The sequence below is a fragment of the Hemiscyllium ocellatum genome, chromosome 33 (genome assembly GCF_020745735.1).
Source record: "Hemiscyllium ocellatum isolate sHemOce1 chromosome 33, sHemOce1.pat.X.cur, whole genome shotgun sequence".
Classification (NCBI taxonomy): domain Eukaryota; kingdom Metazoa; phylum Chordata; class Chondrichthyes; order Orectolobiformes; family Hemiscylliidae; genus Hemiscyllium; species Hemiscyllium ocellatum.
Genome location: NC_083433.1, coordinates 20,769,193 through 20,785,065, shown reverse-complemented (window position 1 = coordinate 20,785,065; position 15,873 = coordinate 20,769,193). Strand labels below are relative to the sequence as shown.

At 51.2% G+C, this 15,873-nt stretch overlaps 8 non-coding genes across 8 annotated transcripts; all 8 read right to left on the bottom strand.

Annotated features, from left to right (window-relative positions):
* Positions 1-1,057: 1,057 nt before the first annotated feature.
* LOC132831916 (U2 spliceosomal RNA) lies at positions 1,058-1,248 on the bottom strand. Its single transcript, XR_009646866.1, has one exon. It is a non-coding gene; the product is annotated as a U2 spliceosomal RNA (small nuclear RNA).
* A 1,808-nt stretch (positions 1,249-3,056) lies between these two features.
* LOC132831596 (U2 spliceosomal RNA) lies at positions 3,057-3,248 on the bottom strand. The gene has a single exon (XR_009646557.1). It is a non-coding gene; the product is annotated as a U2 spliceosomal RNA (small nuclear RNA).
* A 1,784-nt stretch (positions 3,249-5,032) lies between these two features.
* LOC132831595 (U2 spliceosomal RNA) lies at positions 5,033-5,224 on the bottom strand. The gene has a single exon (XR_009646556.1). It is a non-coding gene; the product is annotated as a U2 spliceosomal RNA (small nuclear RNA).
* A 1,789-nt stretch (positions 5,225-7,013) lies between these two features.
* LOC132831885 (U2 spliceosomal RNA) lies at positions 7,014-7,204 on the bottom strand. The gene has a single exon (XR_009646835.1). It is a non-coding gene; the product is annotated as a U2 spliceosomal RNA (small nuclear RNA).
* A 1,796-nt stretch (positions 7,205-9,000) lies between these two features.
* On the bottom strand, positions 9,001-9,192 carry LOC132831594 (U2 spliceosomal RNA). The gene has a single exon (XR_009646555.1). It is a non-coding gene; the product is annotated as a U2 spliceosomal RNA (small nuclear RNA).
* Positions 9,193-10,998: 1,806 nt separating this feature from the next.
* LOC132831593 (U2 spliceosomal RNA) lies at positions 10,999-11,190 on the bottom strand. Its single transcript, XR_009646554.1, has one exon. It is a non-coding gene; the product is annotated as a U2 spliceosomal RNA (small nuclear RNA).
* Positions 11,191-12,988: 1,798 nt separating this feature from the next.
* Positions 12,989-13,178, bottom strand: LOC132831912 (U2 spliceosomal RNA). The gene has a single exon (XR_009646862.1). It is a non-coding gene; the product is annotated as a U2 spliceosomal RNA (small nuclear RNA).
* Positions 13,179-14,973: 1,795 nt separating this feature from the next.
* LOC132831592 (U2 spliceosomal RNA) lies at positions 14,974-15,165 on the bottom strand. Its single transcript, XR_009646553.1, has one exon. It is a non-coding gene; the product is annotated as a U2 spliceosomal RNA (small nuclear RNA).
* Between the last annotated feature and the right edge of the window lie 708 nt (positions 15,166-15,873).

The window sequence follows — 15,873 nt, the reverse complement described above, 5'->3', positions numbered from 1 at the left end:
CGCATCAATCCGAAAAGTGCGAAAAGCGAATTACGTCCGTGCCACCCTTTCTTTATCGTCACTTTCAATTTCCTCTTCTACTTGTATCCGACTCTCTGTGGAGAATGGGGAGGGAGCTGATCTCCCGTGTAACATGTCACGCTGCAAGCGCGCCTCATCACACCAGCAGCTCGATTCGACATCTCCGTTCACATTGCTGCAGATCGCTGACAACATTATAATCCGACCAGTTGACAAACTGACAACTGTTTCGCTACTTGCACCGCAAATGATGACAAATCGTTCCAAATCGTACGGGTGGCACAGTGGATCAGTGGTTAGTACGGCTGCCTGGTGGCACCAGGGAGCTGAAGCCAGTTCCAGCCTTGGGCGATCGTCTGCGTGAATAATCTTTACGTACAGACGTAGCTACTAAAGCAGGTCGCTTCGTTACAGTAGTTTGCGAAGAAACAAACAGAGATGGGGGTTTCACTCTATTCAGGAAACAGACCAAAGACATTTCTTCCTTGTTCAAGAAAATATTAGGATAAATTTGTTGCCTCGGGGGTGGGGGGTTGGGAAGGGGCTGTGGGGGCTGATCTGATAGCATTTGATTGGCTGAGTCATGGGATCCCACAACCTGATTTGACTGTGTTAAAAATCCCACAACACCAGGTTTCAGCCCAACGGGGTTCTTTGAAATTACAGCAGTCACCCCACCCCCGCCACCGCCGTACCATCGGTGGGATACGTTCCAAGAACGACCGCAGAAGCCCAAAACGGCAGACCAGGGCAAATCCATTCATTCAAATTGGCAAGTTACCTTCTGGCAGGCCCCTGGTTCCAGAATGTTCCCTGTAGCACGTTGGGGTTACCCTGTCCTGGCTTTCAGCGTGCTGCACCTTCATCAGGTAACTGCAGAGCAGGTTCATAAGACAGAAAACCCGTAACAAAAGACGATAGTTTCCTGCAACTGAAAAGACAATAGATGCAACAATCACTGACTGCCATCAACACGGCAAACTAGCACAGGCAAGAGATTCACATTGCAGTCACCTGCTTTTGAACTTGGGTAAGCGGGGGGTGCACCATTCCTGGAAACACTGCAATACCAGGCTGATACATGGAGAGGACAGAGCAAGCCCTTAAGCCATCTCCCTGCTCCAAAAATCCATTTAATACAAACACTCCCACCTTCGGGAGATATCAGCGATTAAACTGATAAGAACAGAAATACACATATTCCAAGCCAAAAGGCCGAGAAGCGATAGCACATTAATACTCCAACGGTGGAGGTCATATTTGCCGACTATCCTTTCCATCAGTTTGATGATATTCAAAGTTCCTTTATTCCCTTACCGTCTACCTTCCTTCCAAGATATCCAACCAGACCGGAAGATCACTCTGCAGCAGTCGCTGTGCTTTCCCCGTGGTTTTCTGTTACGTAGCCGCGTAGGTCGCGCTGACGACCAATCAGATGGCACGGGCCGGAGCCACCGCACGTCAGGTCGACTGCAGAGAGGTTTCTCCCGGTGATCGGGGACAGCGGCGGCGGCAGGGTCATTCATTTCCCGGCAGGGTCATTCATTCCCCCGGCATCTACAAGATTCACCAGAATTCCTCAGGCAGCACCTTGCAAACCATGGCCAACGCAGCTCGAAGGATGACGGCAGCAGATCCACGGGAACACCACCATTCGCAAGTTCTCCCCCCGCCGAGGCACTCGCTGTCCTGAATTGCAAATATGTCCTTGTTCCTCCGGTGTTACCGGGTCAAAATCGGGAATCCCCGCCCAAACAGCATCGCGGGGCTACCGACAGCACTTGGACTGCAGCGGTTCGAGAGAGCAGCTCACCACCAGGCTGATCTCGGCATGGGCGAGAAATGTTGGCCTTGACGGAAAGATCCTATTCATTGCCTCCCCTTGTGTTGGTGTAGCTTGCCCATAAATGCCAATCATCGTTTCCCTCACGTACAGGATTCGCTCCTCGGCATTCCGCATCAATCCGAAAAGTTGCGAAAAGCGAATTACGTCCGTGCACCCTTTCTTTATCGTCCACTTTCAATATCCTCTCTACTTGTATCCGACTCTCTGTGGAGAATGGGGGAGGGAGCTGATCTCCCCGTGTAAACATGTCACGCTGCAAGCGCGCCTCATCACCACCAGCAGCTCGATTCGACATCTCCGTTCACATTGCTGCAGATCGCTGACAACATTATAATCCGACCCAGTTGACAAACTGACAACTGTTTCGCTACTTGCACCGCAAATGATGACAAATCGTTCCAAATCGTACGGGTGGCACAGTGGATCAGTGGTTAGTACGGCTGCCTGGTGGCACCAGGGAGCTGAAGCCAGTTCCAGCCTTGGGCGATCGTCTGCGTGAATAATCTTTACGTACAGACGTAGCTACTAAAGCAGGTCGCTTCCGTACAGTAGTTTGCGAAGAAACAAACAGAGATGGGGGTTTCACTCTATTCAGGAAACAGACCAAAGACATTTCTTTCTTGTTCAAGAAAATATTAGGATAAATTTGTTGCCTCGGGGGTTGGGGGGGAGGCGGGGGGGTTGGGAAGGGGCTGTGGGGGCTGATCTGATAGCCATTTGACATTGGCTGAGTCATGGGATCCCACAACCTGATTTGACTGTGTTAAAAATCCCACAACACCAGGGTTTCAGCCCAACGGGGTTCTTTGAAATTACAGCAGTCACCCCACCCCCGCCACCGCCGTACCATCGGTGGGATACGTTCCAAGAACGACCGCAGAAGCCCAAAACGGCAGACAAGGGCAAATCCATTCATTCAAATTGGCAAGTTACCTTCCTGGCAGGCCCTGGTTCCAGAATGTTCCCTGTAGCACGTTGGGGTTACCCCTGTCCTGGCTTTCAGCGTGCTGCACCTTCATCAGGTAACTGCAGAGCAGGTTCATAAGACAGAAAAACCGTAACAAAAGACGATAGTTTCCTGCAACTGAAAAGACAATAGATGCAACAATCACTGACTGCCATCAACACGGCAAACTAGCAAAGGCAAGAGATTCACATTGCATTCACCTGCTTTTGAACTTGGGTAAGCGTTGGGTGCACCATTCCTGGAAACACTGCAATACCAGGCTGATACATGGAGAGGACAGAGCAAGCCCTTAAGCCATCTCCCTGCTCCAAAAATCCATTTAATACAAACACTCCCACCTTCGGGAGATATCAGCGATTAAACTGATAAGAACAGAAACTACACATATTCCAAGCCAAAAGGCCGAGAAGCGATAGCACATTAATACTCCAACGGTGGAGGTCATATTTGCCGACTATCCTTTCCATCAGTTTGATGATATTCAAAGTTCCTTTATTCCCTTACCGTCTACCTTCCTTCCAAGATATCCAACCAGACCGGAAGATCACTCTGCAGCAGTCGCTGTGCTTTCCCCGTGCTTTTCTGTCCATCTGTTACGTAGCCGCGTAGGTCGCGCTGACGACCAATCAGATGGCACGGGCCGGAGCCACCGCACGTCAGGTCGACTGCAGAGAGGTTTTCTCCCGGTGATCGGGGACAGCGGCGGCGGCAGGGTCATTCATTCCCCGGCATCTACAAGATTCACCAGAATTCCTCAGGCAGCACCTTGCAAACCCATGGCCAACGCAGCCTCGAAGGATGACGGCAGCAGATCCACGGGGAACACCACCATTCGCAAGTTCTCCCCCCGCCGAGGCACTCGCTGTCCTGAATTGCAAATATGTCCTTGTTCCTCCGGTGTTACAGGGTCAAAATCGGGAATCCCCGCCCAAACAGCATCGCGGGGCTACCGACAGCACTTGGACTGCAGCGGTTCGAGAGAGCAGCTCACCACCAGGCTGATCTCGGCATGGGCGAGAAATGTTGGCCTTGACGGAAAGATCCTATTCATTGCCTCCCCTTGTGTTGGTGTAGCTTGCCCATAAATGCCAATCATCGTTTCCCTCACGTACAGGATTCGCTCCTCGGCATTCCGCATCAATCCGAAAAGTTGCGAAAAGCGAATTACGTCCGTGCACCCTTTCTTTATCGTCCACTTTCAATATCCTCTCTACTTGTATCCGACTCTCTGTGGAGAATGGGGAGGGAGCTGATCTCCCCGTGTAAACATGTCACGCTGCAAGCGGCCTCATCACCACCAGCAGCTCGATTCGACATCTCCGTTCACATTGCTGCAGATCGCTGACAACATTATAATCCGACCCAGTTGACAAACTGACAACTGTTTCGCTACTTGCACCGCAAATGATGACAATCGTTCCAAATCGTACGGGTGGCACAGTGGATCAGTGGTTAGTACGGCTGCCTGGTGGCACCAGGGAGCTGAAGCCAGTTCCAGCCTTGGGCGATCGTCTGCGTGAATAATCTTTACGTACAGACGTAGCTACTAAAGCAGGTCGCTTCCGTACAGTAGTTTGCGAAGAAACAAACAGAGATGGGGGTTTCACTCTATTCAGGAAACAGACTAAAGACATTTCTTCCTTGTTCAAGAAAATATTAGGATAAATTTGTTGCCTCGGGAGGTGGGGGGTTGGGAAGGGGCTGTGGGGGCTGATCTGATAGCCATTTGACATTGGCTGAGTCATGGGATCCCACAACCTGATTTGACTGTGTTAAAAATCCCACAACACCAGGTTTCAGCCCAACGGGGTTCTTTGAAATTACAGCAGTCACCCCACCCCCGCCACCGCCGTACCATCGGTGGGATACGTTCCAAGAACGACCGCAGAAGCCCAAAACGGCAGACAAGGGCAAATCCATTCATTCAAATTGGCAAGTTACCTTCCTGGCAGGCCCCTGGTTCCAGAATGTTCCCTGTAGCACGTTGGGGTTACCCCTGTCCTGGCTTTCAGCGTGCTGCACCTTCATCAGGTAACTGCAGAGCAGGTTCATAAGACAGAAAAACCGTAACAAAAGACGATAGTTTCCTGCAACTGAAAAGACAATAGATGCAACAATCACTGACTGCCATCAACACGGCAAACTAGCAAAGGCAAGAGATTCACATTGCATTCACCTGCTTTTGAACTTGGGTAAGCGTTGGGTGCACCATTCCTGGAAACACTGCAATACCAGGCTGATACATGGAGAGGACAGAGCAAGCCCTTAAGCCATCTCCCTGCTCCAAAAATCCATTTAATACAAACACTCCCACCTTCGGGAGATATCAGCGATTAAACTGATAAGAACAGAAACTACACATATTCCAAGCCAAAAGGCCGAGAAGCGATAGCACATTAATACTCCAACGGTGGAGGTCATATTTGCCGACTATCCTTTCCATCAGTTTGATGATATTCAAAGTTCCTTTATTCCCTTACCGTCTACCTTCCTTCCAAGATATCCAACCAGACCGGAAGATCACTCTGCAGCAGTCGCTGTGCTTTCCCCGTGCTTTTCTGTTACGTAGCCGCGTAGGTCGCGCTGACGACCAATCAGATGGCACGGGCCGGAGCCACCGCACGTCAGGTCGACTGCAGAGAGGTTTCTCCCCGGTGATCGGGGACAGCGGCGGCGGCAGGGTCATTCATTTCCCCCGGCATCTACAAGATTCACCAGAATTCCTCAGGCAGCACCTTGCAAACCCATGGCCAACGCAGCCTCGAAGGATGACGGCAGCAGATCCACGGGAACACCACCATTCGCAAGTTCTCCCCCCGCCGAGGCACTCGCTGTCCTGAATTGCAAATATGTCCTTGTTCCTCCGGTGTTACCGGGTCAAAATCGGGAATCCCGCCCAAACAGCATCGCGGGGCTACCGACAGCACTTGGACTGCAGCGGTTCGAGAGAGCAGCTCACCACCAGGCTGATCTCGGCATGGGCGAGAAATGTTGGCCTTGACGGAAAGATCCTATTCATTGCCTCCCTTGTGTTGGTGTAGCTTGCCCATAAATGCCAATCATCGTTTCCCTCACGTACAGGATTCGCTCCTCGGCATTCCGCATCAATCCGAAAAGTTGCGAAAAGCGAATTACGTCCGTGCACCCTTTCTTTATCGTCCACTTTCAATATCCTCTCTACTTGTATCCGACTCTCTGTGGAGAATGGGGAGGGAGCTGATCTCCCGTGTAAACATGTCACGCTGCAAGCGTGCCTCATCACCACCAGCAGCTCGATTCGACATCTCCGTTCACATTGCTGCAGATCGCTGACAACATTATAATCCGACCCAGTTGACAAACTGACAACTGTTTCGCTACTTGCACCGCAAATGATGACAAATCGTTCCAAATCGTACGGGTGGCACAGTGGATCAGTGGTTAGTACGGCTGCCTGGTGGCACCAGGGAGCTGAAGCCAGTTCCAGCCTTGGGCGATCGTCTGCGTGAATAATCTTTACGTACAGACGTAGCTACTAAAGCAGGTCGCTTCCGTACAGTAGTTTGCGAAGAAACAAACAGAGATGGGGGTTTCACTCTATTCAGGAAACAGACTAAAGACATTTCTTTCTTGTTCAAGAAAATATTAGGATAAATTTGTTGCCTCGGGGTGGGGGGGGAGGCGGGGGGGTTGGGAAGGGGGCTGTGGGGGCTGATCTGATAGCCATTTGACATTGGCTGAGTCATGGGATCCCACAACCTGATTTGACTGTGTTAAAAATCCCACAACACCAGGTTTCAGCCCAACGGGGTTCTTTGAAATTACAGCAGTCACCCCACCCCCGCCACCGCCGTACCATCGGTGGGATACGTTCCAAGAACGACCGCAGAAGCCCAAAACGGCAGACAAGGGCAAATCCATTCATTCAAATTGGCAAGTTACCTTCCTGGCAGGCCCCTGGTTCCAGAATGTTCCCTGTAGCACGTTGGGGTTACCCCTGTCCTGGCTTTCAGCGTGCTGCACCTTCATCAGGTAACTGCAGAGCAGGTTCATAAGACAGAAAACCCCGTAACAAAAGACGATAGTTTCCTGCAACTGAAAAGACAATAGATGCAACAATCACTGACTGCCATCAACACGGCAAACTAGCAAAGGCAAGAGATTCACATTGCATTCACCTGCTTTTGAACTTGGGTAAGCGTTGGGTGCACCATTCCTGGAAACACTGCAATACCAGGCTGATACATGGAGAGGACAGAGCAAGCCCTTAAGCCATCTCCCTGCTCCAAAAATCCATTTAATACAAACACTCCCACCTTCGGAGATATCAGCGATTAAACTGATAAGAACAGAAACTACACATATTCCAAGCCAAAAGGCCGAGAAGCGATAGCACATTAATACTCCAACGGTGGAGGTCATATTTGCCGACTATCCTTTCCATCAGTTTGATGATATTCAAAGTTCCTTTATTCCCTTACCGTCTACCTTCCTTCCAAGATATCCAACCAGACCGGAAGATCACTCTGCAGCAGTCGCTGTGCTTTCCCCGTGCTTTTTCTGTCCATCTGTTACGTAGCCGCGTAGGTCGCGCTGACGACCAATCAGATGGCACGGGCCGGAGCCACCGCACGTCAGGTCGACTGCAGAGAGGTTTCTCCCGGTGATCGGGGACAGCGGCGGCGGCAGGGTCATTCATTCCCCGGCATCTACAAGATTCACCAGAATTCCTCAGGCAGCACCTTGCAAACCCATGGCAACGCAGCCTCGAAGGATGACGGCAGCAGATCCACGGGAACACCACCATTCGCAAGTTCTCCCCCCGCCGAGGCACTCGCTGTCCTGAATTGCAAATATGTCCTTGTTCCTCCGGTGTTACCGGGTCAAAATCGGGAATCCCGCCCAAACAGCATCGCGGGGCTACCGACAGCACTTGGACTGCAGCGGTTCGAGAGAGCAGCTCACCACCAGGCTGATCTCGGCATGGGGCGAGAAATGTTGGCCTTGACGGAAAGATCCTATTCATTGCCTCCCCTTGTGTTGGTGTAGCTTGCCATAAATGCCAATCATCGTTTCCCTCACGTACAGGATTCGCTCCTCGGCATTCCGCATCAATCCGAAAAGTTGCGAAAAGCGAATTACGTCCGTGCACCCTTTCTTTATCGTCCACTTTCAATATCCTCTCTACTTGTATCCGACTCTCTGTGGAGAATGGGGAGGGAGCTGATCTCCCCGTGTAAACATGTCACGCTGCAAGCGCGCCTCATCACCACCAGCAGCTCGATTCGACATCTCCGTTCACATTGCTGCAGATCGCTGACAACATTATAATCCGACCCAGTTGACAAACTGACAACTGTTTCGCTACTTGCACCGCAAATGATGACAAATCGTTCCAAATCGTACGGGTGGCACAGTGGATCAGTGGTTAGTACGGCTGCCTGGTGGCACCAGGGAGCTGAAGCCAGTTCCAGCCTTGGGCGATCGTCTGCGTGAATAATCTTTACGTACAGACGTAGCTACTAAAGCAGGTCGCTTCCGTACAGTAGTTTGCGAAGAAACAAAACAGAGATGGGGGTTTCACTCTATTCAGGAAACAGACTAAAGACATTTCTTCCTTGTTCAAGAAAATATTAGGATAAATTTGTTGCCTCGGGGGTCGGGGGGGAGGCGGGGGGGTTGGGAAGGGGCTGTGGGGGCTGATCTGATAGCCATTTGACATTGGCTGAGTCATGGGATCCCACAACCTGATTTGACTGTGTTAAAAATCCCACAACACCAGGTTTCAGCCCAACGGGGTTCTTTGAAATTACAGCAGTCACCCCACCCCCGCCACCGCCGTACCATCGGTGGGATACGTTCCAAGAACGACCGCAGAAGCCCAAAACGGCAGACAAGGTCAAATCCATTCATTCAAATTGGCAAGTTACCTTCCTGGCAGGCCCCTGGTTCCAGAATGTTCCCTGTAGCACGTTGGGGTTACCCCTGTCCTGGCTTTCAGCGTGCTGCACCTTCATCAGGTAACTGCAGAGCAGGTTCATAAGACAGAAAACCCGTAACAAAAGACGATAGTTTCCTGCAACTGAAAAGACAATAGATGCAACAATCACTGACTGCCATCAACACGGCAAACTAGCAAAGGCAAGAGATTCACATTGCATTCACCTGCTTTTGAACTTGGGTAAGCGTTGGGTGCACCATTCCTGGAAACACTGCAATACCAGGCTGATACATGGAGAGGACAGAGCAAGCCCTTAAGCCATCTCCCTGCTCCAAAAATCCATTTAATACAAACACTCCCACCTTCGGGAGATATCAGCGATTAAACTGATAAGAACAGAAACTACACATATTCCAAGCCAAAAGGCCGAGAAGCGATAGCACATTAATACTCCAACGGTGGAGGTCATATTTGCCGACTATCCTTTCCATCAGTTTGATGATATTCAAAGTTCCTTTATTCCCTTACCGTCTACCTTCCTTCCAAGATATCCAACCAGACCGGAAGATCACTCTGCAGCAGTCGCTGTGCTTTCCCGTGGTTTCTGTTACGTAGCCGCGTAGGTCGCGCTGACGACCAATCAGATGGCACGGGCCGGAGCCACCGCACGTCAGGTCGACTGCAGAGAGGTTTCTCCCGGTGATCGGGGACAGCGGCGGCGGCAGGGTCATTCATTCCCCCGGCAGGGTCATTCATTCCCCGGCATCTACAAGATTCACCAGAATTCCTCAGGCAGCACCTTGTAAACCCATGGCCAACGCAGCCTCGAAGGATGACGGCAGCAGATCCACGGGAACACCACCATTCGCAAGTTCTCCCCCGCGCCGAGGCACTCGCTGTCCTGAATTGCAAATATGTCCTTGTTCCTCCGGTGTTACCGGGTCAAAATCGGGAATCCCCGCCCAAACAGCATCGCGGGGCTACCGACAGCACTTGGACTGCAGCGGTTCGAGAGAGCAGCTCACCACCAGGCTGATCTCGGCATGGGCGAGAAATGTTGGCCTTGACGGAAAGATCCTATTCATTGCCTCCCCTTGTGTTGGTGTAGCTTGCCCATAAATGCCAATCATCGTTTCCCTCACGTACAGGATTCGCTCCTCGGCATTCCGCATCAATCCGAAAAGTTGCGAAAAGCGAATTACGTCCGTGCACCCTTTCTTTATCGTCCACTTTCAATATCCTCTCTACTTGTATCCGACTCTCTGTGGAGAATGGGGAGGGAGCTGATCTCCCGTGTAAACATGTCACGCTGCAAGCGTGCCTCATCACCACCAGCAGCTCGATTCGACATCTCCGTTCACATTGCTGCAGATCGCTGACAACATTATAATCCGACCCAGTTGACAAACTGACAACTGTTTCGCTACTTGCACCGCAAATGATGACAAATCGTTCCAAATCGTACGGGTGGCACAGTGGATCAGTGGTTAGTACGGCTGCCTGGTGGCACCAGGGAGCTGAAGCCAGTTCCAGCCTTGGGCGATCGTCTGCGTGAATAATCTTTACGTGCAGACGTAGCTACTAAAGCAGGTCGCTTCCGTACAGTAGTTTGCGAAGAAACAAACAGAGATGGGGGTTTCACTCTATTCAGGAAACAGACCAAAGACATTTCTTTCTTGTTCAAGAAAATATTAGGATAAATTTGTTGCCTCGGGGTTGGGGGGGAGGCGGGGGGGTTGGGAAGGGGCTGTGGGGGCTGATCTGATAGCCATTTGACATTGGCTGAGTCATGGATCCCACAACCTGATTTGACTGTGTTAAAAATCCCACAACACCAGGGTTCAGCCCAACGGGGTTCTTTGAAATTACAGCAGTCACCCCACCCCCCGCCACCGCCGTACCATCGGTGGGATACGTTCCAAGAACGACCGCAGAAGCCCAAAACGGCAGACAAGGGCAAATCCATTCATTCAAATTGGCAAGTTACCTTCCTGGCAGGCCCCTGGTTCCAGAATGTTCCCTGTAGCACGTTGGGGTTACCCCTGTCCTGGCTTTCAGCGTGCTGCACCTTCATCAGGTAACTGCAGAGCAGGTTCATAAGACAGAAAACCCGTAACAAAAGACGATAGTTTCCTGCAACTGAAAAGACAATAGATGCAACAATCACTGACTGCCATCAACACGGCAAACTAGCAAAGGCAAGAGATTCACATTGCATTCACCTGCTTTTGAACTTGGGTAAGCGTTGGGTGCACCATTCCTGGAAACACTGCAATACCAGGCTGATACATGGAGAGGACAGAGCAAGCCCTTAAGCCATCTCCCTGCTCCAAAAATCCATTTAATACAAACACTCCCACCTTCGGGAGATATCAGCGATTAAACTGATAAGAACAGAAACTACACATATTCCAAGCCAAAAGGCCGAGAAGCGATAGCACATTAATACTCCAACGGTGGAGGTCATATTTGCCGACTATCCTTTCCATCAGTTTGATGATATTCAAAGTTCCTTTATTCCCTTACCGTCTACCTTCCTTCCAAGATATCCAACCAGACCGGAAGATCACTCTGCAGCAGTCGCTGTGCTTTCCCCGTGCTTTTCTGTCCATCTGTTACGTAGCCGCGTAGGTCGCGCTGACGACCAATCAGATGGCACGGGCCGGAGCCACCGCACGTCAGGTCGACTGCAGAGAGGTTTCTCCCGGTGATCGGGGACAGCGGCGGCGGCAGGGTCATTCATTCCCCCGGCATCTACAAGATTCACCAGAATTCCTCAGGCAGCACCTTGCAAACCCATGGCCAACGCAGCCTCGAAGGATGACGGCAGCAGATCCACGGGAACACCACCATTCGCAAGTTCTCCCCCCGCCGAGGCACTCGCTGTCCTGAATTGCAAATATGTCCTTGTTTCCTCCGGTGTTACCGGGTCAAAATCGGGAATCCCCGCCCAAACAGCATCGCGGGGCTACGACAGCACTTGGACTGCAGCGGTTCGAGAGAGCAGCTCACCACCAGGCTGATCTCGGCATGGGCGAGAAATGTTGGCCTTGACGGAAAGATCCTATTCATTGCCTCCCCTTGTGTTGGTGTAGCTTGCCCATAAATGCCAATCATCGTTTCCCTCACGTACAGGATTCGCTCCTCGGCATTCCGCATCAATCCGAAAAGTTGCGAAAAGCGAATTACGTCCGTGCACCCTTTCTTTATCGTCCACTTTCAATATCCTCTCTACTTGTATCCGACTCTCTGTGGAGAATGGGGAGGGAGCTGATCTCCCCGTGTAAACATGTCACGCTGCAAGCGCGCCTCATCACCACCAGCAGCTCGATTCGACATCTCCGTTCACATTGCTGCAGATCGCTGACAACATTATAATCCGACCCAGTTGACAAACTGACAACTGTTTCGCTACTTGCACCGCAAATGATGACAAATCGTTCCAAATCGTACGGGTGGCACAGTGGATCAGTGGTTAGTACGGCTGCCTGGTGGCACCAGGGAGCTGAAGCCAGTTCCAGCCTTGGGCGATCGTCTGCGTGAATAATCTTTACGTACAGACGTAGCTACTAAAGCAGGTCGCTTCCGTACAGTAGTTTGCGAAGAAACAAACAGAGATGGGGGTTTCACTCTATTCAGGAAACAGACTAAAGACATTTCTTTCTTGTTCAAGAAAATATTAGGATAAATTTGTTGCCTCGGGGGTTGGGGGGGAGGCGGGGGGGTTGGGAAGGGGCTGTGGGGGCTGATCTGATAGCCATTTGACTTTGGCTGAGTCATGGGATCCCACAACCTGATTTGACTGTGTTAAAAATCCCACAACACCAGGTTTCAGCCCAACGGGGTTCTTTGAAATTACAGCAGTCACCCCACCCCCCGCCACCGCCGTACCATCGGTGGGATACGTTCCAAGAACGACCGCAGAAGCCCAAAACGGCAGACAAGGGCAAATCCATTCATTCAAATTGGCAAGTTACCTTCCTGGCAGGCCCCTGGTTCCAGAATGTTCCCTGTAGCACGTTGGGGTTACCCCTGTCCTGGCTTTCAGCGTGCTGCACCTTCATCAGGTAACTGCAGAGCAGGTTCATAAGACAGAAAACCCGTAACAAAAGACGATAGTTTCCTGCAACTGAAAAGACAATAGATGCAACAATCACTGACTGCCATCAACACGGCAAACTAGCAAAGGCAAGAGATTCACATTGCATTCACCTGCTTTTGAACTTGGGTAAGCGTTGGGTGCACCATTCCTGGAAACACTGCAATACCAGGCTGATACATGGAGAGGACAGAGCAAGCCCTTAAGCCATCTCCCTGCTCCAAAAATCCATTTAATACAAACACTCCCACCTTCGGAGATATCAGCGATTAAACTGATAAGAACAGAAACTACACATATTCCAAGCCAAAGGCCGAGAAGCGATAGCACATTAATACTCCAACGGTGGAGGTCATATTTGCCGACTATCCTTTCCATCAGTTTGATGATATTCAAAGTTCCTTTATTCCCTTACCGTCTACCTTCCTTCCAAGATATCCAACCAGACCGGAAGATCACTCTGCAGCAGTCGCTGTGCTTTCCCCGTGCTTTTCTGTCCATCTGTTACGTAGCCGCGTAGGTCGCGCTGACGACCAATCAGATGGCACGGGCCGGAGCCACCGCACGTCAGGTCGACTGCAGAGAGGTTTCTCCCGGTGATCGGGGACAGCGGCGGCGGCAGGGTCATTCATTCCCCCGGCATCTACAAGATTCACCAGAATTCCTCAGGCAGCACCTTGCAAACCCATGGCCAACGCAGCCTCGAAGGATGACGGCAGCAGATCCACGGGAACACCACCATTCGCAAGTTCTCCCCCCGCCGAGGCACTCGCTGTCCTGAATTGCAAATATGTCCTTGTTCCTCCGGTGTTACCGGGTCAAAATCGGGAATCCCCGCCCAAACAGCATCGCGGGGCTACCGACAGCACTTGGACTGCAGCGGTTCGAGAGAGCAGCTCACCACCAGGCTGATCTCGGCATGGGCGAGAAATGTTGGCCTTGACGGAAAGATCCTATTCATTGCCTCCCTTGTGTTGGTGTAGCTTGCCCATAAATGCCAATCATCGTTTCCCTCACGTACAGGATTCGCTCCTCGGCATTCCGCATCAATCCGAAAAGTTGCGAAAAGCGAATTACGTCCGTGCACCCTTTCTTTATCGTCCACTTTCAATATCCTCTCTACTTGTATCCGACTCTCTGTGGAGAATGGGGAGGGAGCTGATCTCCCCGTGTAAACATGTCACGCTGCAAGCGCGCCTCATCACCACCAGCAGCTCGATTCGACATCTCCGTTCACATTGCTGCAGATCGCTGACAACATTATAATCCGACCCAGTTGACAAACTGACAACTGTTTCGCTACTTGCACCGCAAATGATGACAAATCGTTCCAAATCGTACGGGTGGCACAGTGGATCAGTGGTTAGTACGGCTGCCTGGTGGCACCAGGGAGCTGAAGCCAGTTCCAGCCTTGGGCGATCGTCTGCGTGAATAATCTTTACGTACAGACGTAGCTACTAAAGCAGGTCGCTTCCGTACAGTAGTTTGCGAAGAAACAAACAGAGATGGGGGTTTCACTCTATTCAGGAAACAGACTAAAGACATTTCTTTCTTGTTCAAGAAAATATTAGGATAAATTTGTTGCCTCGGGGTGGGGGGGAGGCGGGGGGGGTTGGGAAGGGGCTGTGGGGGCTGATCTGATAGCCATTTGACATTGGCTGAGTCATGGGATCCCACAACCTGATTTGACTGTGTTAAAAATCCCACAACACCAGGTTTCAGCCCAACGGGGTTCTTTGAAATTACAGCAGTCACCCCACCCCCGCCACCGCCGTACCATCGGTGGGATACGTTCCAAGAACGACCGCAGAAGCCCAAAACGGCAGACAAGGTCAAATCCATTCATTCAAATTGGCAAGTTACCTTCCTGGCAGGCCCCTGGTTCCAGAATGTTCCCTGTAGCACGTTGGGGTTACCCCTGTCCTGGCTTTCAGCGTGCTGCACCTTCATCAGGTAACTGCAGAGCAGGTTCATAAGACAGAAAACCCGTAACAAAAGACGATAGTTTCCTGCAACTGAAAAGACAATAGATGCAACAATCACTGACTGCCATCAACACGGCAAACGAGCAAAGGCAAGAGATTCACATTGCATTCACCTGCTTTTGAACTTGGGTAGACGTTGGGTGCACCATTCCTGGAAACACTGCAATACCAGGCTGATACATGGAGAGGACAGAGCAAGCCCTTAAGCCATCTCCCTGCTCCAAAAATCCATTTAATACAAACACTCCCACCTTCGGGAGATATCAGCGATTAAACTGATAAGAACAGAAACTACACATATTCCAAGCCAAAAGGCCGAGAAGCGATAGCACATTAATACTCCAACGGTGGAGGTCATATTTGCCGACTATCCTTTCCATCAGTTTGATGATATTCAAAGTTCCTTTATTCCCTTACCGTCTACCTTCCTTCCAAGATATCCAACCAGACCGGAAGATCACTCTGCAGCAGTCGCTGTGCTTTACCCGTGGTTTTCTGTTACGTAGCCGCGTAGGTCGCGCTGACGACCAATCAGATGGCACGGGCCGGAGCCACTGCACGTCAGGTCGACTGCAGAGAGGTTTCTCCGGTGATCGGGGACAGCGGCGGCGGCAGGGTCATTCATTCCCCCGGCAGGGTCATTCATTCCCCCGGCATCTACAAGATTCACCAGAATTCCTCAGGCAGCACCTTGTAAACCCATGGCCAACGCAGCCTCGAAGGATGACGGCAGCAGATCCACGGGAACACCACCATTCGCAAGTTCTCCCCCGCGCCGAGGCACTCGCTGTCCTGAATTGCAAATATGTCCTTGTTCCTCCGGTGTTACCGGGTCAAAATCGGGAATCCCCGCCCAAACAGCATCGCGGGGCTACCGACAGCACTTGGACTGCAGCGGTTCGAGAGAGCAGCTCACCACCAGGCTGATCTCGGCATGGGCGAGAAATGTTGGCCTTGACGGAAAGATCCTATTCATTGCCTCCCTTGTGTTGGTGTAGCTTGCCCATAAATGCCAATCATCGTTTCCCTCACGTA